Genomic DNA, 21,915 nt, shown 5'->3' on the forward strand with positions numbered 1-21,915 from the left:
ATTACCCTGTCTGTGTCCACATGTTCTCTTTATACCTTTCGTTGGGCCCGGTCCCAGGGGACCAAGGCTGTTCAATTACCTTTGTGGGAGCCAAGCAGTCTAACTTTTACATGCACCACCGCATGTCATAGCACACATCAAAATGCCCCCATATTCCACTACAAATGCAATTATTTTGCTTTAAAATAGTCTTGAGGGCATTTTCAATAATTTAGTTTTCAAGATTATTTTGCCAATTTAATTTTTAGTGATATGATTTCTCAGAAATCATCATGCAGAGTTAGGGAAAACTTGAAGTGAAAGAATCCACTCAACGTTTTCAAATATAACATTTTTATGGATAACAAATTGAACAATTTAGGGAGCTGACATAATACTGTATTTCATGGACATTAAGTTAAATTTCAATTTTGGAATTTTCATTTTGTAAATTGGAGTCGATGAGAACGTTTGTGGTGTGCAAGGATTTTTCTAGGGTCTTAAAAAACTTGTAGGTCCTCAGTCCTGTGTCTGTGGCACCTGATGACTAAAACCCTCTTGCCTGAAGCAGCTGAGACAGGGTTGGGGCCGGGGGTTGCTTCTTTCAGTGATTACATTTTTTGAATTTTTGAATTTTATTTTGTTTATTTTTTATACAGCAGGTTCTTGTTAGTTATCTATTTTATACCTATTAGCGTATATACGTCAATCCCAGTCTCCCAATTCATCCCCCCCCCCCCGCCTCTTTCCCCCCTGGTGTCCATACATTTGTTCTCTACATCTGTGTCTCTATTTCTGCCCTGCAAACTGGTTCATCTGTACCATTTTTCTAGGTTCCCCATATATGCGTTAATATATGATATTTGTTTTTCTCTTTCTGACTTACTTCACTCTGTATGACAGTCTCTAGATCCATCCAAGTCCCTACAAATGACCCAATTTCATTCCTTTTTATGCCTGAGTAATATTCCATTGTATATATGTACCACAGCTTCTTTATCCATTCGTCTGTCAATGGGCATTTAGTTTGCTTCCATGTCCTGGCTATTGTAAACAGTGCTGCAATGAACATTGGGGTGCATGTGTCTTTTTGAATTATGGTTTTCTCTGGGTATATGCCCAGTAGTGGGATTGCTGGGTCATAAGGTAATTCTATTTTTAGTTTTTTAAGGAACCTCCATACTGTTCTCCATAGTGGCTGTATCAATTTACATTCCCACCAACAGTGCAAGAGGGTTCCCTTTTCTCCACACCCTCTCCAGCATTTGTTGTTTGTAGATTTTCTGATGATGCCCATTCTAACTGGTGTGAGGGGATACCTCATTGTAGTTTTGATTTGCATTTCTCTAATAATTAGTGATGTTGAGCAGCTTTTCATGTGCTTCTTGGCCATCTGTATGTCTTCTTTGGAGAGATGTCTATTTAGATCTTCTGCCCATTTTTGAATTGGGTTGTTTGTTTTTTAATATTGAGCTGCATGAGCTGTTTATATACTTTGGAGATTAATCCTATGTCTGTTGATTTGTTTGCAAATATTTTCTCCCATTCTGAGGGTTGTCTTTTCATCGTGTTTCTAGTTTTCTTTGCTGTGCAAAAGCTTTTAAGTTTCATTAGGGCCCATTTGTTTATTTTTGTTTTTATTTCCATTACTCTAGGAGGTGGATCATAAAAGATGTTGCTGTGGTTTATGTCAAAGAGTGTTTTTCCTATGTTCCTCTGAGAGTTTTAGAGTGTGTGTGGTCTTACATTTAGGTCTTTAATCCATTTTGAGTTTATTTTTGTGTATGGTGTTAGGGAGTGTTCTAATTTCATTCTTTTACATGTAGCTGTCCAGTTTTCCCAGCACCACTTATTGAAGAGACTGTCTTTTCTCCACTGTATATCCTTGCCGTATCATTTCATCTGCAAACAGTGACAGTTTTACTTCTTCTTTTCCAATTTATATTCCTTTTATTTCTTTTTCTTCTCTGATTGCCATTGCTAAGACTTTCAAAACTATGTTGAATAAGAGTGTTGAGAGTGAACATCCTTGTCTTGTTCCTGATGTTAAAGGAAGTGCTTTCAGTTTTTCACCATTGAGAATGATGTTTGCTGTGGGTTTGTCATATATGGCCTTTATTATGTTGAGGTAGGTTCCCTCTATGCCCACTTTCTGGAGAGTTTTTACCATAAATGGGTGTTGAATTTTGTCAAAAGCGTTTTCTACATCTATTGAGATGATCATATGGTTTTTATTCTTCAGTTTGTTAGTATGGTGTATCACACTGACTGATTTGCATATATTGAAGAATCCTTGCATCCCTGGGATAAATCCCACTTGCTCATGGTATATAATCCTTTTAATGTGTTGCTGGATGCTGTTTGCTAGTATTTTGTTGAGGATTTTTGCATCTATATTCATCAGTGATATTGGTCTGTAATTTTCTTTTTTGTAGTATCTCTGGTTTTGGTATCAGGGTGATGGTGGCCTTGTAGAATGAGTTTGGGAGTGTTCCTTCCTCTGCAATTTTTTGGAAGAGTTTGAGAAGGATGGGTGTTAGCTCTTCTCTAAATGTTTGATAGAATTCACCTGTGAAGCCATCTGGTCCTGGACTTTTCTTCGTTGGAAGATTTTTAATCACAATTTCAATTTCATTACTTGTGATTGGTCTGTTCATATTTTCTATTTCTTCCTGGTTCAGTCTTGGAAGGTTATACCTTTTTAAGAATTTGTCCATTTCTTCCAGGTTGTCCATTTTATTGCCATAGAGTTGCTTGTAGTAGTCTCTTATGATGCTTTGTATTTCTGTGGTGTCCGTTGTAACTTCTCCTTTTTCATTTCTAATTTTATTGATTTGAGTCCTCTCCCTCATTTTCTTGATGAGTCTGGCTAAAGGTTTATCAATTTTGTTTATCTTCTCAAAGAACCAGCTTTTAGTTTTATTGATCTTTGCTATTGTTTTCTTTGTTTCTATTTCATTTATTTCTGTTCTGATCTTTATGATTTCTTTCCTTCTACTATCTTTGGGTTTTGTTTGTTCTTCTTTCTCTAGTTCTTTTAGGTGTAAGTTTAGATTGTTTGAGATTTTTCTTGTTTCTTGAAGTAGGATTGTATTGCTATAAACTTCCCTCTTAGAACTGCTTTTGTTGCATCCCATAGGTTTTGGATCATCATGTTTTCATTGTAATTTGTCTCTAGGTATTTTTTGTTTTCCTCTTGAGTTCCTCAGTGATCTCTTGGTTGTTTAGTAACATTGTTTAGCCTCCATATGTTTGTGTTTTTTACGGTTTTTTCCCCCCTGTAATTGATTTCTAATCTCATAGCATTGTGGTTGGAAAAGATGCTTGATATGATTTCAATTTTCTTAAATTTACTGAGGCTTGATTTGTGACCCAAGTTGTGATCTATCCTGGAGAATGGTCCGTGTGCACTTGAGAAGAAAGTGTAATCTGCTGTTTTGGGATGGAATGTCCTATAAATATCAATTAAATCTATCTGGTCCATTGTGTCATTTATTAATTTTCTGTCTGGATGATCTGTCCATTGGTGTAAGTGAGGTGTTCAAGTCCCCCACTATTATTGTGTTACTGTCGATTTCCTCTTTTAGAGCTGTTAGCAGTTGCCTTATGTATTGAGGTGCTCCTATGTTGGGTGCATATATATTTATAATTGTTATATCTTCTTCTTGGATTGATCCCTGGATCATTATGTAGTGTCCTTCCTTGTCTCTTGTAACATTCTTTATTTTAAAGTCTATTTTATCTGATATGAGTATAGCTACTCCAGCTTTCTTTTGATTTCCATTTGCATGGAATATCTTTTTCCATCCCCTCACTTTCAGTCTGTATGTGTCCCTAGGTCTGAAGTGGGTCTCTTGTAGACAGCATATATATGGGTCTTGTTTTTGTATCCATTCAGCCAGTCTATGTCTTTTGGTTGGGGCATTTAATCCATTCACGTTTAAGGTAATTATCGATATGTATGTTCCTATGACCATTTTCTTAATTGTTTTGGGTTTGTTTTTGTAGGTCCTTTTCTTCTCTTGTGTTTCCCACTTAGAGAAGTTCCTTTAGCATTTGTTGTAGAGTTGGTTTGGTGGTGCTGAATTCTCTTAGCTTTTGCTTGTCTGTAAAGCTTTTGATTTCTCCATCGAATCTGAATGAGATCCTTTCCGGGTAGAGTAATCTTGGTTGTAGGTTCTTCCCTTTCATCTCAGTGATTACATTTTGTGTTGTGTCTTCTGGCCTAGGAGCCTGAGCAAGCTTTGAGTGCCTGGAGAAGAAAAGGACACCTCCTCCCACTTCCCTTTAGTCTCAGAAATTTCATTGTAACCATATCTTTCAGCCAAGCCAGATAGACAGGCTCCTAGGCGGCAGAATCTCCCTGCTTGGGGAATTTTTGTAGAGGGGCACCTCCCAGTCCTCCCAGGCGTACCACATTCAAGCCAGACACCATCCCCATTGTCAACGTTTCCACAGCAATAGTTATCTCACAAAGGGCAATATCTTGCCAGAGAATTTGTTTTCTCTTGCTGATAATTTTTCTCCATAAACATTTTTGAGAGAGATGAATAGGTGTACCTTTCTGGAACAGTGGGCAGATGCTGGGGCGTGAAATGACTCCGAGAGGTATGTTTTATGGATGAGGGAGGGGAGGGTCCTGAGGACTGCCTTTTATTTCCCCAGCCTCTGACCTGGTTGCGGATGGCCAGGTTCCTCTTCTGCAGGTGGCCGTCCTCTTCACTCACTGCTGCTCACCTGAAGATTTAAAGACCCAGCGTGGGTGGAAGCTACAGAGAGAGGCTCCCAAAGAGTTGGCACAAAATGCCACCAGCCTGTAACACTCTGGGCCCACCATGGAGACCTCGGTCTCCTCAGTGCATTTCCCAGCCAAGGCTACAGTTTTCAGATACTCCATTATGCTGGTATTTAAAAAATTTTCCTCCCTCTCTTTCTCTGTCTAACAGCAAAGAAGGGAATGAATTCTTTTCCATCATAGTGCTAGTGAATCTCAAAGGAAAAAAAAAGAGATGTCATCTCAGAAAAATAAAGAAGCTAACATAAAAACGGCAGACCCAGTGACCCTCAACAAAATGAACAAATGTGGGATTTTTCCATCATCTCTGTCTTGGACATGGGGAGTGTGATTGTTAATAACAAAGTGGCACCGAATGATTCACCGAGAGTTCATCAGGGTCCCTCTGGAGCCTGGAGTCAACAATGCCAAATGACTCAGGAAGGTGGCAAACCACACATGGGTGAGGTGGGGACACAGCTCAGGCCCAGGGCAGAGGCTTCAAAAGGGCTTATTTTCTCCCCAGGGTAGGGATGCCAGATTCAGCGAAAATAATATAGGGCACCCAGTTATATTTGAATTTCAGTTAACATAATTTTTTAGTATATTTGAGACATCCTTGTACTAAAAATTTATATATTTATCTGAAATTCAAATTTAACTGAGAGTCCTGCATTTTCTCTGGCAACCCGACCCCAGGGACACAGCACTTCTTTTCATTTCCCGAGTACTTACATATTTCTAGGTTCAAGCTCCACCTGGAAGAGGCTGTCTCCAGTCTCAGCTTCTTGAATCTTATACTGTCATTACAATGTCCAGCACAAATGCCTGACTTCTGTGAGGTCGTCTCCCCTAAATCAGCTTCTCCTTTCTCTCTGTCCTCTTGCCCCATAGCATTTTTTGTTTGTTTGTTTGTCTTTGTTTGTTTTTTAACATCTTTATTGGCGTATAATTGCTTTACAATGTTGTGTTAGTTTCTGCTGTATAACAAAGTGAATCAGCTATATGTATACATATATCCCCATATTCCCTCCCTCTTGCGTCTCCCTCCCACCTTCCCTATCCCACTCCCTAATAGCACTTTATTTTGGTTTATATCTAGTTGCTTATAAAGCTTTTTCCCCCACTAGACTGGGAACAACTCAGGGGCACTTTATCTAGATTCTTTTTCTCATGGCCCCAGTATTGTTTTGCCTGTCCCTGATATGTGGTAGGTACTATGAATGTTTGATGAATGAATGATCATACCTAACATACTTTGAGTGCATACTTTGAGTTCCTAACATACTTTTGTGCCAGGCATGGGTCTCAGCACTTTACATGGAGGTAAGTCCTTTAGTCTTTGAATAGTACTCTGAGGTAGGCACTATTTTTATTTTCATTTTAGAGATGGAGAAGTGGAGGCACAGAGAAGCTAAGTAACTTGCTCATGGTCACACAGCTAGAAAAGGCCAAAGCTGGGATTTGAACCGAGGCAGTATGGCTCCAGAGTCTGTCCTCTTAACCTCTGTGATATATTGAATGATTGGCTGCACAGAAGAATGAGTGGAAGAGCAAATGAAGGAGTGCATGAACAAAGGCAGGAAACAGGTATTAAAATCAGGAAGACACAAGAGGTGGGGGTCAAGGTAGGTGATGGAGAGCAGAGGCTGGAGGAGTCAGGGAGATATCACGAAGCTGTGAACAAACCTCAGGGAATCAGTGACTTGCACACAAAAGGCAGCTCAGCTGTGGAAGGGGCTGATTTCTTCTGATTTCTGCTTTGGAAAGTAATTCTCATGTGCCAAACCTTTCACGTCTCTGCAGGGGCCTGACCGTTACTTTCTTCCAGCCGCACAGCCCTCTCCTTCCCAGAGCAGAAGCTACCCTCTCCTCTCTTAAGAGGCTCAGACCAGTGAAGCTCTGAGGCCAATCCTGTCTCCTTCCCACCCCCACCCAGGGGCTTTCAGCTGGGAGCCAACAAGCTTGGTGCCAGGGCCCTCTTTATTCTTGGGCTCCAGTCCCTCCATGTCTGGTGCACCTATTCCTGGCTCTTGCCATGGGTGTGCATGTATGTTACACAAAGGAACCAATGTGATCCAATGAGAGCACTACCAAGGCTATTATAGTAATGTAATAACCCTTCCTCTTCAAGTCTATGGAAACAGTAGATAGTAACCTGCTCGCGCCTTCAATCTAGGCTTTTTGTTTTTAATTGTGGTAAAAACACATCTTACCATCTTAACCATTTTTAAGTGTACAGTTCAGTAGTGTTAAATATATTCACATTGTTATGAAACAAATCTTCAGAACTTTTTCATCTTGTAAAACTGAAACTCTATACCCGTTAAACAACTCCCTTTCCTCCTCTCCCCCCAGCCCCTGGTAACTACCATTCTATTTCTATGTCTATAAATTTTACTTCTCTAGATACCTCTTATAAGCGGAATCATGCGGTATTTGTCTTTTTGTGACTGGCTTATTTCACTTAGTAGAATGTCCTCAAGGTTCATCCATGTTGTAGCATGTGTCAGAATTTACTTTTTTTTTTTTTAAACAGTATTTATTTATTTTTGGCTGTGTTGGGTCTTCGTTTCTGTGCGAGGGCTTTCTCTAGTTGCGGTGAGCGGGGGGCCACTCTTCATCGCGGTGCGCGGGCCTCTCACCGTCGCGGCCTCTCTTGTTGCGGAGCACAGGCTCCAGACGCGCAGGCTCAGTAGTTGTGGCTCACAGGCCCAGTTGCTCCGCGGCATGTGGGACCTTCCCAGACCAGGGCTTGAACCCGTGTCCCCTGCATTGGCAGGCAGATTCTCAACCACTGCGCCACCAGGGAAGCCCCAGAATTTCCTTCTTTTTTAAGGCTGAAGAATATCCCACCGTATATATAAGCCACATTTTGTTTATCCATTTATCTGTTGATAGGCATTTAAGTTGCTTCCATATCTTGGCTTTCGTGAATAATAATGAATAATGGGTATACAAACACTTTTTCAAGTCCCTGCTTTCAATTCTTTTGGATATATATCCAGAATTCAGATTGCTGGATCATAACGTAGTTCTATTTCTAAATTTTTTGAGGAACCTCTATCCTGTTTTCCATAGCTGTTGCACCATTTTACAATCCCAGCAATAGTGCACAAGGGCTCCAGTTTCTCTACATCTTCGTCAACACTTGTTATTTTCTGTTTTTTTTTTTTGTTTTTTGATAGTAGCCATCCTAATGTGTATGAGGTTGTCTGGAACCTAGTCTTCATTAGGAGGCTGTGTTTCTGGAATGGCTTAGGATACCTTTAATTATTCATTGGCATTGAGCAATGGGGAAAGCATAGCACTGAGCTCTGGGCAGACAACCTGATAACCAACAGGCAGAGTGTATTCTAATTTTGCCAAAGATTTTGTGGCTCTGGGCAAGTTGTGCAACCTCTGAATTTCCATCTGCCCACTGGGGACAAGTCTTTCTTGATGACATAGCCTCCTCCCTCCTCTGCCCTGGTGTTTCCCTCAGGAAAAGACAGGAAGTGAGAGATGGGAAATGACTCGTTAGATAAGCACCTTCATCACAGCCGTCATCACCCTGAGTGTGTTTTTTCCTTTCTTTTTATTATGAAAACAAGTCATGCTTAGTTTTTAAAAATGAGAAAGCTCAGAATAACTTTAGAATCAAGGAAGTATTTATCCATCACTCCATCATGCAGAGGCAACCCAGATAATATTTCACTCTGTTTCTTGTAGTTTTTTCCCTAAATGAGGCAAACTTCTTTAATCCTTGAGAGTCCCTCTTTTCCTAGGGAAGAGCATCTCATTTTCACAGCAATCAGTAACAAAGTTAACTGAGCTCTCAATTTCTTAAATATATCTTTCTTTGTGCTATTTCACTTCTTAAATGTGTCACTTTGAGTGAAAGGCAATTAATTACAGTGGAAATGCTGCTTGGAGACGTCTTATGAAATTATGTTAATATGTATAGAGAGAGAGAAAGGAAGGGGAAAGGGAGATGATGGGCAAAACAACTGGTCTATTTAAATGGATAATTTCCTTCCCTTTCAAGTTTCAGAGTTGAGGGTCTCTATATTTATGAAAGGACGAGAAAGCTATTCTTATAGTTCCAATTTGTCAAAATCAGTAAAACTCATCTGAAAAGCAAAGTTGATCAACCAGTAAAAAGGCAACAAAAGAAGACTTTGGTAAATTGTCATGTAAAAAACCATTTTTTTAAAAAGAACACTGCTATATCAGTTCAGGAAAAAATCTAAATGAGAATCTGAAGATTAAAAAAAGGTGGAGCATGGGAGAGCATGGAAGGTAAGGCACTTTCTCAGGAATGTTTGACATCAGAAAATGATGCTTGGTGATCTTCTGGGCTGGTATTGTCTAAAGGAATTGGACTTTGGGACTGCAGGAGACCCAGAAGTTTTTGTCTTTATAGCCTGGCCTGGCTGGGACCCCTGAGGATGGCTGACCTGGCTCCTAGGCTGGTGGAATGATGCATGAGAGGTGTTTAGCACCTGGCACAGAGGAAGTACTCAAGAACTGTTCGGTATAATTGCTGTTATCTGGGGTGGAGGAGGGAGTGGGCTTTGGGGTCGTCTTGGCAGTATGGTGGAGGAGAGAAAGAGTCATGCTTGGAAGGGAGGCAATGGTGAGGAGTGGACTGGTCCCTTATCTTCTTTCTAATTCCTCTTTAATCCAGGCTTCCAGGCCCTCGTTGGGAAAGGCATGTGTGTGTACGTGCGTGTGGTGTGTGTGTGTGTTTGTGTGTGTTGGGCATATGATGAGGAAGCCTCCAGGAAGGGGAAGAGTCAACTAATATTTATTAAGCTATATACCAGACACCATTCTGAGAGCTAAAACAAAAAACCCCAAAACACCAGTCTTGCAAGAGAGGTTAGGTAACTTGACTACACATTTGGAGGCTTATCTGTCTGACCCTAAAGCTTAAGCAGAGACATTCCCTCCATTTTCTGTGGACCATTAGAGAGATTTCCTTCATCAAGTTTCAGGAGTTCACGTCTAACCTTGCCTCAGGTGAGGTTGCAAGAGGCAGAGGTTCTCCCATTTGGGGAAAAAATCAGAGGCTCTCCAGTTTGGGATAAGAGGTTTTCTGCCAGTGACAAGGAACCACACCATCACTGGCTCCCGTTCAGCTCCGAGGACCTCTCCTCAAAGGGGCTGAGAGGGGCGTCCTGAGTGCTGGTGTGGGCTTGCCAGAAACCTTCTCCTGGGCCGCATGGGAAGCCAGGTAGCCCATGGTCCCTGCCTGGTCTGACGCAAGCCATGGGTAGAAGGGAAGCAAGCTCCAGCCTGCAGGCCAACCCTGGCACACAGTGGGGCAGTGGGCAGACTGCCATCCTTGGCACCACTGGAGCCAAATTTCTTGCCAGACGGCTTGAGTTTCAACGTATTGGGAGAGCACAGGAGCCTGGGAGCATAACTTTGCTGTCGACCCTGATGCTCGGCCCAAGAAGACCCTAGAGAGTCAGACAGCACAGAAGGTGGAAGGGATGGCATGGGCACTGGGCTCTCGGGGACCCATCCACCCCCGGGGACTCGGCCGTGACAGGGGCATGTCACAAGCCACCCCAGGATGGAGGTGGGCTTACATTACCTGTTCTACCTGTGAGATCTTAGAATTTAGACTAGGAAGGTTTTTAGAAATGGTCTAGTCTACAGTGATCTCCCATTCTTGTTCAGCCTGAATCAGGAAAGGGGGTGAACTATAATTAATAGATCCTGTTTAAGAAAGCAAGACATTTTACAGTGTGCTTTAGAAAGGTTTACATTCAAAATGATTGTAGTTCTTAATTTATATCCAACGTAATTATAGTTTTTAACATTTGGGCCAAGGGAAAGCATCAGTTATCAGTAAATTTCATTTAAGTGGAATGGAGAGTATCAGATTTTGCTAGGTAATGATAAGAGTCACGCTTAATGAATGTTTACCATATCTCAGGCCCTATTTTAAGTGCTTTACTTGCATTAACTCCTTTGATCCACGCAACAACCCTATGCAATGGTATACATATTATTCTTGTTTTACAAAGGAGGAAACTGAAACACAGAGGGATTTAGTAACTTATCCAAGGTCACACAGTTCATAAGTGGCAAACTTGGATTTGAACTCAAGGAGTCTGGCTTCTGAGCCTATGTTCTTAAAGCACTGTTCTAAGGTGTCCCAGATAATGAGGACTTGCTTTCTTTGGATATTTTACTAAGTGATCCTTCATGTAAGGTATTCCTGGGAACCGTCACAGCAACAGTTTGGGGGTCAGCCAGAACAAATTGGGAAGACTGGAAGCTTGACATCTTAACCCCTCCCCTCCCATGCAATATTACAAATGAGAAAATGAAAGTCCAGAGATGTATTAGTGACCTATCTAAGGTTATAGCATGAAATCTAACTGGAAGTCAGAACTTAACATCCAAGCTGGGCTTTTCCCAATATATCATTCTTTGTTCTTTTTTTTTTTTTGGCTGCGCAGCATGCAGGGATCTTGGTTCCCTGACCAGGGATTGAACCTGAGCCCCCTGCAGTGGAAGCGTGGAGTTGTAACCACTGGACCGCCAGGGAAGTCCCTATGATTCTTTGTTCTTAAGATCTCTATGACAGATTCTTAAGAGTTCTGAATTCTGCTCCTGACCCCCATCCTTTCTCTTCTCTCTCTGTTTCACAGCCCAAATTCTTGTCAACTGGAAAGTGCTTGCACTTTCCTCTCTGGTACACATAATCCCTGGTTCTGATTCCATCACAAACACTCCCCATGCCTGTCCTGCCTGCTTTGCAGGGGCTGGGCCTGGAGGAAGAGTACAGGATCTGTTTTGTTCTTAGAGTCAGGATCGGAGCAGAGGGGCCAAGAAAGGAACTTTAAGCCATAAGGTCCAGACCACATGATGGGGGTGATGGAAACCAGGGCCCGGAGACAGCCAGAGTCATGGGGGGCCACACCCATCACACCATCAGCTCCTCCCTGAGCTATTTTCAAATGGCCAAGAATACTGAGATGTTATTGACTAAAAAGTACTATAAGAAACAAAAACTTGGGACTTCCCTGGTGGCACAATGGTTAAGAATCCAGCTGCCAGTGCAGGGGACATGGGTTCGATCCCTGGTGCAGGAGGATCCCACATGCCGCGGAACAGCTAAGCCCGTGAGCCACAACTACTGAGCCTGCGCTCTAGAGCCCACGAGACACAAGTACTGAAGCCCGAGCACCCTAGGGCCTGTGTGCCACAACTACTGAGCCTGCGTGCTGCAACTACTGAAGCCCGTGTGCCTAGAGCCCGTGCTCCACAACAAGAGAAGCCACCGTAATGAGAAGCCCGCGCACTGCAACAAAGAGTAGCCCCTGCTCACCGCAACTAGAGGAAGCCCGCGCACAGCAGCAAAGACCCAACACAGTCAAAAATAAACAAACAAATAAATAAATAAAAATAAAAATAAAGAAGCAAATATTTGAGTGTCATGGCTAGATGCTGGAAATACTGAAAGAGCTCTGGACTAGTTATCAGGAGGCCTGGCTTCCAGGCTTGGCTCTTCCACTAACCAGTGGTGTGGCCTTGGGCAAACTGACATGCCTCTCTGGGCTTCTTGTTTCTCATGTGTTTTATGGGTTAATCAGCTGCTTGCCCATCCTCACAGGATTTCTGTGAAGCTAAAACAAGAGAACAACAGTGCTTTACAAATGACAATGCAGTGTAAAGATGCAAGGGATCACTGTTGTTGCACTGACCTAGATCCAAACAGCCCAAAGCTCCAGGTTCCCTGCCCTGGTGATAAATAACAGCATGAAAGACTTTATTCACTCTCATCTACCATATCAGGACTCATTCCCTGGAAGGGATTTGGGAAGTGGGAAAACAGAGCCTGTCCTCGGGTTGCTTCCAACCCCACGTGCTAGCTCTTTGGAGTATTGTGCCAGGAGTTGGGAGCTTAAGCTCTGGACCCCACCCTACTGTAAACAAGCTGTGTGCCCCACGAGACTCTTCACCTCTCTGTGCCTTGGCTGGCTCTAAAACTCTGATGCCACATCATCAGCTTGAATGCAGGGAGTTGGATTAGCTCTGGGATCTGGGGATGGAGGGAAGTGGAAAAATATGCCTACTAATTGCCAGGTCCTTTCCATGTCATCTGTCTCCTTTCGTTTGTTCAGCCCCTGACTGTGCCAAGCTCTGTGCCAGAGGCTGGGACCAGCTGTAATAATCAAGACAGACCTGGCTTTCTGGGGATTCTGGTGAAGCAGGAGAGACAAGCATAAAGCAAATGTTCACACAAATATAGAATGAAAACTGTGGGAAAGGATAAGAAGGGACATGACTATTGGGAGGACCATACCAGCCTATTGTGGAGTTGAACTTGACAAATAACAAGAAGATGGCCGGCTTTCTGGGGACAAAGGGAACATGCCAAGGGAATAAGTGTGAAGGCCCTTAGGTTGAAAGGAGCATGGCATGGCCAGAGATGGAGGGAGACAGCAAGTACGACCAAGGAGTTGTGAGCATGGGGCAGACCGTTGCTTGCGTGGTTGCCCAGCGGCTGGCCAAGCCCTTTCTTACAGGCCATGGTCAGAAGCAGAGGTCTTGATCCAATCTGGAATATGAGCTCCACTGATCTAGGTTTTTGGAATACAATTAGAATTTCTTGTTCTCTGGACAATCTGACTGATCACAGTCAACAAATTCAATAAACATTCACTGTCCTCTGCCCTAGAAAAACAGGACAAAAACAAAGACTTTGTCCCTGCCCCTCGGGTTGCCATCCGGAGGACAGGCTGGGGAGAGGGCAGCAGGTGCGCACTTGATTAAATAACTGTAAAGCAAGAGAGACCAAGATGAGTGCCACAAAAGAGGTGCAAGGGCTAAGATTCAACGACCAGAGCTGACAGGTACAGAAACTTGTCACGTTAGTGGCCACATCTTTGAAACGCTTGTCACACCCGTTGGGAGGGTTTCCAGGAAAAAGTATAATTTCAGCTGAGCCTTGGAAAATGATAGGACATTATTTTTAATATTTTTGTTCAAATTTTAAAATAATATAGGCTCCTTAAAGAAAATTTGGGAAATGCAAAAATGAGTGAAAAATAATTATAACCACGCTTAATCCGGAGAAACCACCATAAACATTTTAGTGAGTAACCGTCAAGGCTTCTTACCTACATTTAACAACGTTGAAATCGTCGTGTAGATATAATTTGGCAGCAGTCTCTTTTTTTCACTTCATGTGTTGTCTTTTCCCATGTCATTAAATATTCTTCAAAAACATGATATGGAATGGCTGTTCAGTATTTGAGTCTTTGGATTTGTGTAACCACTTCACTATCATAGGATATTTTGGTAGTTTCCAAATTTGTTGCTACTATGAATAATGCTTGAGTGAGCATCCTCGTATGTGAAACCTGTGACAGCACCTGGTTATTCCCTTAGGCAGATCCTGAGGAATAGAATTCCTGGAGAAAAAGGGTGTGAACATTGCTCTGGCTTTGGATTGCTACGGACCATCACACTCCCACCAGTAACACAGGCGCTCTCCGATCTCACTGCACACTTGTCAACAGTATTTTCTGATTTAAATCCTCATTTTGATGGGGGGGGAGGGGAGCAGTGCTCTCTTGTTGCTTAAGATGAGCCTGACCTTAGCCAGCAGAAGCGGGGGTGGCCTGGGGAGGTGGGGAAAGACACAGAAAGAACAGTTTGAGGAAAGTCCTGTCAGGGCTCTTCTCCAAGCAGCTCTTTGGAAGTGTCTGGAATGTTTCAGAGAATCCTACAAAGGCTGCTTCATTGTAACTCCTCCTCTGCTGTCTGGGGCCCCTGAAATCAGGATACTTTCACCCAGAGGGCGGGCGACCGCCAGAGACACTGCCCCAGGATGTACCCGGGAGGCAGCAACGCTTCTCCACTTCGTCCACGCTGCTCCCCTACAGGACAGATTCCCCCCTCCACCAAATTTCTCCAGTGAGACAGGGAGTCTACTTTCAACCTCCGTGAAAAGTAAAATATGGTCAGGTGGGATTTGGGAGTTAAAAATTCTTGGGAAATGCCTTCAAAAACAGGAATTTATATACTCCTGGAGGAGCATAAATTGGTTCAACCCTTATGGAGAGCAACTTGGTAATCAAATTGTAAAGTATGAATACTCTTGAACTCAGTAATTTTAGTGTTAAGAATGTATCTGAGGAAATAAACAGATAAGAATGCAAAATCCTATGCACAGGGATGTGTACAGAAGGAAGTACTGTTGGTATTCATGAAAACAGTATGAAAATCATCTAAGTGGGTATCTTCTCCATGCCTGAGAAACAGAGACATCTGCGTGAGAAATTTCGTGGAAGTCTGAGGTGAGGAGGGGGCTGATACTAGCTAAGAAAAAAGCTGGAGACGGTCTGGCAGGATCTCCCGATCAACGGCCAAGAGGAGCCCTTCCTCTCAGCATGGCACCTTAACGCGGCAGTCACACAATGCGGGAAGGGCACCAGGCCGGCTCACTTCAGTGTGTCCACAAACAGGGAAAATAAGTCATTCTGCCAGGAAAGTGAGAGCTCTTTGCAGCAGTGCCTCCTGGCGCCCCTCAAGCTGCTAACGTGGCCAATAGGACAGCAGTTAGTTCATCTTGGCCTGAGACATTCCAGTACAGAGTGGAATATCCCCTTATTAGACAAGTGTCATGACCCCAACCCCTACCATCGTCATATGTCTTTCATGTGATTCAAAAAGATCCTGATCAGGGGACCAATTAGACTAAATGTCTTTCTTGGAAAGAGACATATTGCAAGGAATAGAGGAAAAAAAAAAGTGTTTAATTCCAAATGACAACAAGCTTTGAGAGGACATCACTAATCCATTATAAAAAGCACGCAGTGAGTGACCACCGTGTGCTACGGTGAACAAAGCAGGCCAAGTCCCTGCCCTCATGGAGCTAATTTCTAGGGTGGGCACTAGATAACAAACAAGGAAGCAAATCATACGTGGTGGGTATGGATTGAGTCGAGTGCTGTGGAGTGGATGAACAGAGGAGGGGACTGTGAGCTGAGACCCAGTGATTGAGAGTGAGCAGCCCTGAAGGGAAGGGTGCTCCAGGCAGAGTGCATGAGTCCTGGGACACAACAGGGGCCGCTGTGGCTTCCATGCAGGGCAGGGAGACTGCTGTGGGCTGCAGGGGGAGGGGGGGCCATGCAGAGTCTGATTCAATCTAAGAGCAATTGGGAACTATTGAAGAGTTTTAAATAGCAGAACAGATGCAGTTTTGTTGCTGCCACTTTCCAGTCGGGCCCCAACAAGGGTCCTCCTGCCTAGTGTCATTCAAGCCAATAGGAAGAGACAATGTTCAGTTCAGAAGAAAAGTTTTTTTTTTTTAATTAATTAATTAATTAATTTTTGGCTGCGTTGGGTCCTTGTTGCTGTGCGTGGGCTTTCTTTAGTTGCGGTGGTTTCTCTTGTTGCAGAGCACGGGCTCTAGACGCGTGGGCTTCAGTAGTTGTGGCTCGCGGGCTCTAGAGTGCAGGCTCAGTAGCTGTGGCGCACGGGCTTAGTTGCTCCGCGGCATGTGGGATCTTCCAGGACCAGGGCTCGAACCGGTGTCCCCTGCACTGGCGGGCGGATTATTAACCACTGCGTCACCAGGGAAGCCCACAAAATTTTATTCTTTGATCAAACAATGGAGAGGTGCGAGCCTGCGCTCTAAGGCACACGCTTCTCCGACAGGCCATCTGGGGGGTTTTATCCGGGTCGCGTCAATCAGTCAGAGGAGTTCTCGCGGGGCGAGAGCAGCTGTGCTTCTGTAGTGCCCGGGCGCAGTGTCTCTGCACACGACCCGCCGCCGCCACCGCCGCCATCTTTTTTAAATTTAAATTTTATTTTTGGATGTGTTGGGTCTTCGTTGCTGCCCGCGGGCTTTCTTTAGTTGCAGAGAGCGGAGGCTACTCTTCATTGAGGTGCGCAGGCTTCTCATTGCGGTGGCTTCTCTTGTGGAGCACAGGCTCCAGGTGTGAGGGCTTCAGTAGTTGCGGCTCGTGGGCTCTAGAGCGCAGCCTCAGTGGTTCTGGCACCCGGGCTGAGTTGCTCCGCGGCATGTGGGATATTTCCAGAACAGGGCTCGAACTCATGTCCCCTGCATTGGCAGGCGGATTCTTAACTAGTGCGTCATTCTTAACTACTGACGCCCCGCCATCTTGAATTGAGTGTGGAGCGCAGCTTCCGCCCACGGCCCGGAGCTGAGGTGTCGGCGGCGCAGCCTTCCACACTAGGAGCTGTGGTCTGAAGTGCGGGGCACGAGGCCTTTGCCAGCGGCCCCTCTGAGCAAGTCAAGCTAGACTAAGCACAGAGGAAAAAAAGAAAAAGGTCAGACTTTATTTTATTATCCAAATTCTATTTTTATGTTAAATAAAAATATCTCTGGCTTTACCAGAGATAATTTATGTTTTTTTTGCTATTGTTGCTTTTTGGGTTTTGTTGTTTGTATTTTTAGTTTACTGGGTATTTAAAAAAAATTAAGATATAATTGATATACCATAAAAATTCACCCTCTAAAAGTATACAAGTCAGTCGTTTTTATTATATCATGAGGTTGTGCAGCCATCCCTATTGTCTATTTCCAGCATATTTTCATCACCCTAAAAAGAAGCCCCATATCCATTCACATGACTCCCCATTTCCCACTCCTGTCAGCCCTTAGCAACTACTAACCTACTTTTTGTCCCTATGAATTTACCTATCTGAATATTTCATAGAAATAGAATGATACACTATGTGGTCTTTCTGATTGGCTTCTTCCACTTACCATGTTTTCAGGTTCATCCATTTTGTAGCTTGTATCAGTACTTCATTACTTTTTATGGCCAAATAATATTGCCGTGTGTGGATATACCACATTTCTCCTTTCCTCACTGGATGGACATTTGGGTCGTTTCCACACTTGGGCAATTATGAAGAATGCTGCTATGAGCATTCATGTACAAGTCTTTGAATGAACATATGGTTTCTTGAGTAAATGTTCCCTGGATTGCTGCACGCCTTTGGTTAATTTCCAGAGTTCAGAAAAAGTTGATTCTGACAATTTTTGCCAGTGTTTTCATTGCTTGTACAGAGAGGATTTTTGGAAATCCTTACCCTGCCATTTTGCCAATGTAACTCTGGATCACTTCATTTTAAACCCTATATTAGTATTTGATGAATCAAAATGAATTGAATTTCAAAGGTAAGTGACCCTTAGGTTTGTCTTCTAGATCATTGCTGTGGTCAGCAACATCACCTGCCTCTGTTTTTTAATTTTATTTTTTCTAATGGGCCAAATATTGAATGAAATAAGGAGGCAACTAAGCAAATTAGACCTTTAATCAGCTCTGGATAGGGCTTCAGGGCTGGGAACAGCGCGATTGTGTTTCTTGGAGAGATGGCTGGGTTCCCACAGTGCAAGCTGCTGGGATGGGGGATGAGCGCCCTTGGCCGGTAGGAGGAGGCTGGCTTGTGTCCCTGACTGGCTGTGGGACCATCTTCCAAGCTTCGAATTCCCAGCTTTATGATTTATCATGATCAGCAGTCCCCAGAAGCCACCAGGGTGCTCCACCCTGGGAAAGCCGTGTGTTGCCAAGTTATGGGGACACTTGCTTGCACATGGGGACACTTTTGCACATCAGAACTTCTATAGAATTTCCTGTTCAGATAGATTGGGGGTGTTGTCCGGCAGCAGAAAGATGTATAAGTTGACCTCTCAGAGTCTGTTGCTCCTGGGGGTGGGGTATGATCACCTGGGTATGATCACTTCTCCTGGTTGTCAGGAAAGCAGATTATTCATGCCCATGTGGAAGATGGAGGAGCTGAGGCCAGAGCTGGGCCAGGACCATCTCAGCTGCCCCTCACCTGCTTCTAAGTCCTCCAAAAGGCTTGGCTGGAGCTCTTTGTGTTCCAGTTTCCAACTGGTTTGTCTTGTAGATGGCCCCATAGCAGGGTGGAGTTTATCCAGGATCAATATCAAGTCTTACTCTTGGAGCTAAAAATCCAATTGCAGAATTCTGGCTCAACAGAGGTAAGTGAGAGAAGGGCTCAGATGATGGAATTGATGGAGATGAGTGGGAAGTATGAGGGGCCACCCGCAAGGGCCAAGAGGCTCTCAGGATGCTCTAATGAAATAATGTCTAGAAGGAAGGATGTTAAATTTCTACACACTCTGGGCTGCACCAGACATTCCTGGGGTTTTGTGTCCTGGAGTATGTCTGGGGTGGGGAGGGCAGCCTGGAAACTGTATTGTGTTAGAACAAGTGAAGGATTAGGAGCTCTCTAGCTGAAGAAGGACAGATTCAAGGGACATTGCCTACAAATCTCGAATGGGCTGTCCTGGGGCAGAGAAAGCCTGTCTGTGAGGCCCCCGAGGGATGAGTTGGGCCCAGTGGGGGGGAGCTGCAGGGAGGTAGCCTTCAGCTCAGCATTGGAAAGACCTCTATAACAGGCTGAGTGTCCATACAGGCAAGCGTGGGCCCATGTCTATAGGTAATGATCCCCCAGACAGCCGCAAGGGGCCAGATCAGGAAAATTCTAATGTGTTTTGTACAACATCTGAAATAATGTTATCTTAAAAACGTGTTGAAGCTGGCCAGGTCATCATGTCTTTGGATCTAGCCGTCCTACATTCCAGGTCTCTGAAGGGATGGCCCTGCCCGCCCCATCTAGCATAAACCAGAAACCAGGCATTCTACTAGACTCCTCCCCTTCTCCCACTCATGTCAATCAATTAATCAATCACCAGGTCCTGACCAAGACAACCTCAGGATATGTCCTGCATCTGGCCCCCTTTCTCCATCCCACTGCTGTTGTCTTAACTCAGATTTTCATTGTTTCTTGTCTTGGCCTTTGTTACAGATTCATGTCTGTTCAGCAGCAGTCTTAACTGATCGTCCTTAAATGCAGACTGATCATTTTAGCACCTTGTTTGAAATATTTGCCATCTCTCCATACTCTCAGGATAAAACATAAACACCATAACATGATATTCAACCCACCTCTCTGGGCTCACTGTTCTCTCAGGTGCTTCATGCTCCAGCCACATGTCACAGCCACCTGAGCTTTGTTTATGCTGGTCTTTTTGTCTAAAGTTCTCTTTCCTGGCTTGTTTTTTTGTTGTTGTTGTTTGTTTGTTTGTTTTTGAGGTTTACAGAAAAAGTGATCAGAAAGTCCAGAGTTGCCACACACAGCACCCCCTCCAGTTTCCCCTATTATTTACATCTTGTGTTAATGTAATATGTTTCCTACAACTGATGAACCAATGTTGATACATTATTATTAAGTCCATAGTTTACATTAGGGTTCACTCTTTGCGTTGTACATTTTGACAAATGCATGATGACATGTATCCACTATTACTGTATCATACAGAAGGATTTCACTGCCCTAAAAAGCCCCTGCACGCCACCTATGTATCCTTCCCTTTAATCCCTCACAGCCATGTTTCCTGGCTTTTTATGTGTCAAAATCTATCCATATTTGAGGGTCTTATGTAGCTATTACCTCCTCCAGGAAACCTTCACTAACTCTTTCAACTGAGAATATTTACTCTCTTCTCTTAATAATCAGTAGCATATATGGCACATCTTTTCTGTCCTGGATACTATACCAATCCTCTCTCTCTTTGCCATATACCAACTCTGCTGGGTAGATCTTAACGTCCAGTTGAAGAAACGAGGCTCATTTATTCAAATGACTCGCCTAAGGCCACACAACTAGCAAGCATGAAGACTGAGATGTGAACCCAGGTCTGTTTGCATCCAAACCTGCCAAGAGCCCTTTTAAGTCCTTGACCCCATTCACTGTCTGCTTTCCCCCCTGGACTGAGAACTTGAGATCAGGGGCCATTTCCAATTCACCTCTGGGTCCTTAGAACCCAGCACAAAACCTAAAACAGATCAGGGGTTTAAGGTAAATGTGAACAGATTGAAAAATATTTTGTTCATGGGAATTCTGATAAACTACTAGATGGAAGTGCTGAAGGAAAAAATCCGGAGTCTTTGGTATGTCTGCAGGAAAAGTTGTTTGCCCCGTATATTCCATTAGACCCTCTGGGCCAAGCCTCTCGAGAGAACGTTGTCAATTCTAGTGACTATGACCTGGAGTGTGTGTGCGTGAGCCTGCTAGTGCGGGAGATCCTCTCCCTCACAACTAGGATGCTCTTAAGAGGGAAATGGGCTCCTTTCATCTTAGCCTGGAGAGGGCTGGAGAGGCCCAGCCTTCCCTCCGGGCTCTGCTAGAGATGCGCCAGACGCCAAGTGTGCTCATGTGTGTGCACTTGAACTCCAGCACCTTCTCTTCTTCGGAGATCACACCACCAGGCGCAGGCGCATAGTTCTCCTCTCCTCTAATGCAATTTATATGTCTGAACATGAACAGAGGATTTGTGAGCCTTCAAGGCTGGGGCTTTGGAAATTACCTCAGCAGGCCAGGGTTGCTGGATAGAGACCTAAGGTTTTAGGAGACTTTGGGGGAATTATTTTCAAAGGTGCTGAGGCTCCTCCTGGTGGGAGGAAGAGCCATCCCCATCCCACATCCTCCCCCAGGCCCTTCTTAGGGTCCCCTTTAAAACAAACCCAATAAGACCTTCTGGTTTAACAATGAACACAAGGGAGCTACACAGTGTGGCAGAACAAAGGCTCATTAAACAGGTCAGCTGAATCGGAGGTGAGGGGGAAACAGGAGCAGGTCGAACTTGGGCTCCCATCCTGAATTGGGCACTCACCAGCTGGAAGCGTCAGTCAAGTTTTAAATCTTAGCTTCAGCTCCTACCTGATGAAGTTGAGAGGGATAAATAATGTACACCAGGAGGTAGTGTCTCATATTGAAAAAGACACAGGCTTTTGTATCCAAAAGATCTTTGTGGTCTCAGGCAAGCTATTCAACCTCTCTGAGCCTCCTTTCTGTCATACGTAAATTTGGAAATAATAACGGCTACCCTGCAGGATTGTTTTGAGGAACTAAATGAGATAGTATGTAGGAAGTGCCCAAGGTAGCGCTGGTACCCAGTAAGGGCTCAGTGAGCATCAGCTGCTTTCTTTCTCCTTAGCATGTCTGTCACTCTCTCCTGCTCATTGCAGGGCCTCAGCTACCACCTCTGTCTTAATGGCTCCTCACTCACATCCCATTCCAACCCCCATCATCTCTCTTGACTGACATTCCTGAGTCTGCTGATTTTCTCCCCACTTGCAGGGATCTTA

General features: G+C 44.0%; 1 long non-coding RNA gene across 2 annotated transcripts in view; it reads left to right on the forward strand.

Annotated features, from left to right (window-relative positions):
* The window catches only part of LOC103015957 (uncharacterized), a 70,052-nt gene that overhangs the window by 4,484 nt on the left and 43,653 nt on the right, over positions 1–21,915 (forward strand). The window contains exon 4 of one of the 2 annotated variants that reach the window (XR_009008509.1): positions 11,212–13,941. The exons of the other annotated variant lie outside the window; for it this stretch is intronic. This is a non-coding gene — a long non-coding RNA (uncharacterized LOC103015957). Of the gene's footprint in view, positions 1–11,211; positions 13,942–21,915 lie in introns of those variants that run through there. 2 annotated transcript variants of the gene reach the window in all.

This window comes from Balaenoptera acutorostrata, chromosome 6 (genome assembly GCF_949987535.1).
Source record: "Balaenoptera acutorostrata chromosome 6, mBalAcu1.1, whole genome shotgun sequence".
NCBI classification, from domain to species: Eukaryota; Metazoa; Chordata; class Mammalia; order Artiodactyla; family Balaenopteridae; genus Balaenoptera; species Balaenoptera acutorostrata.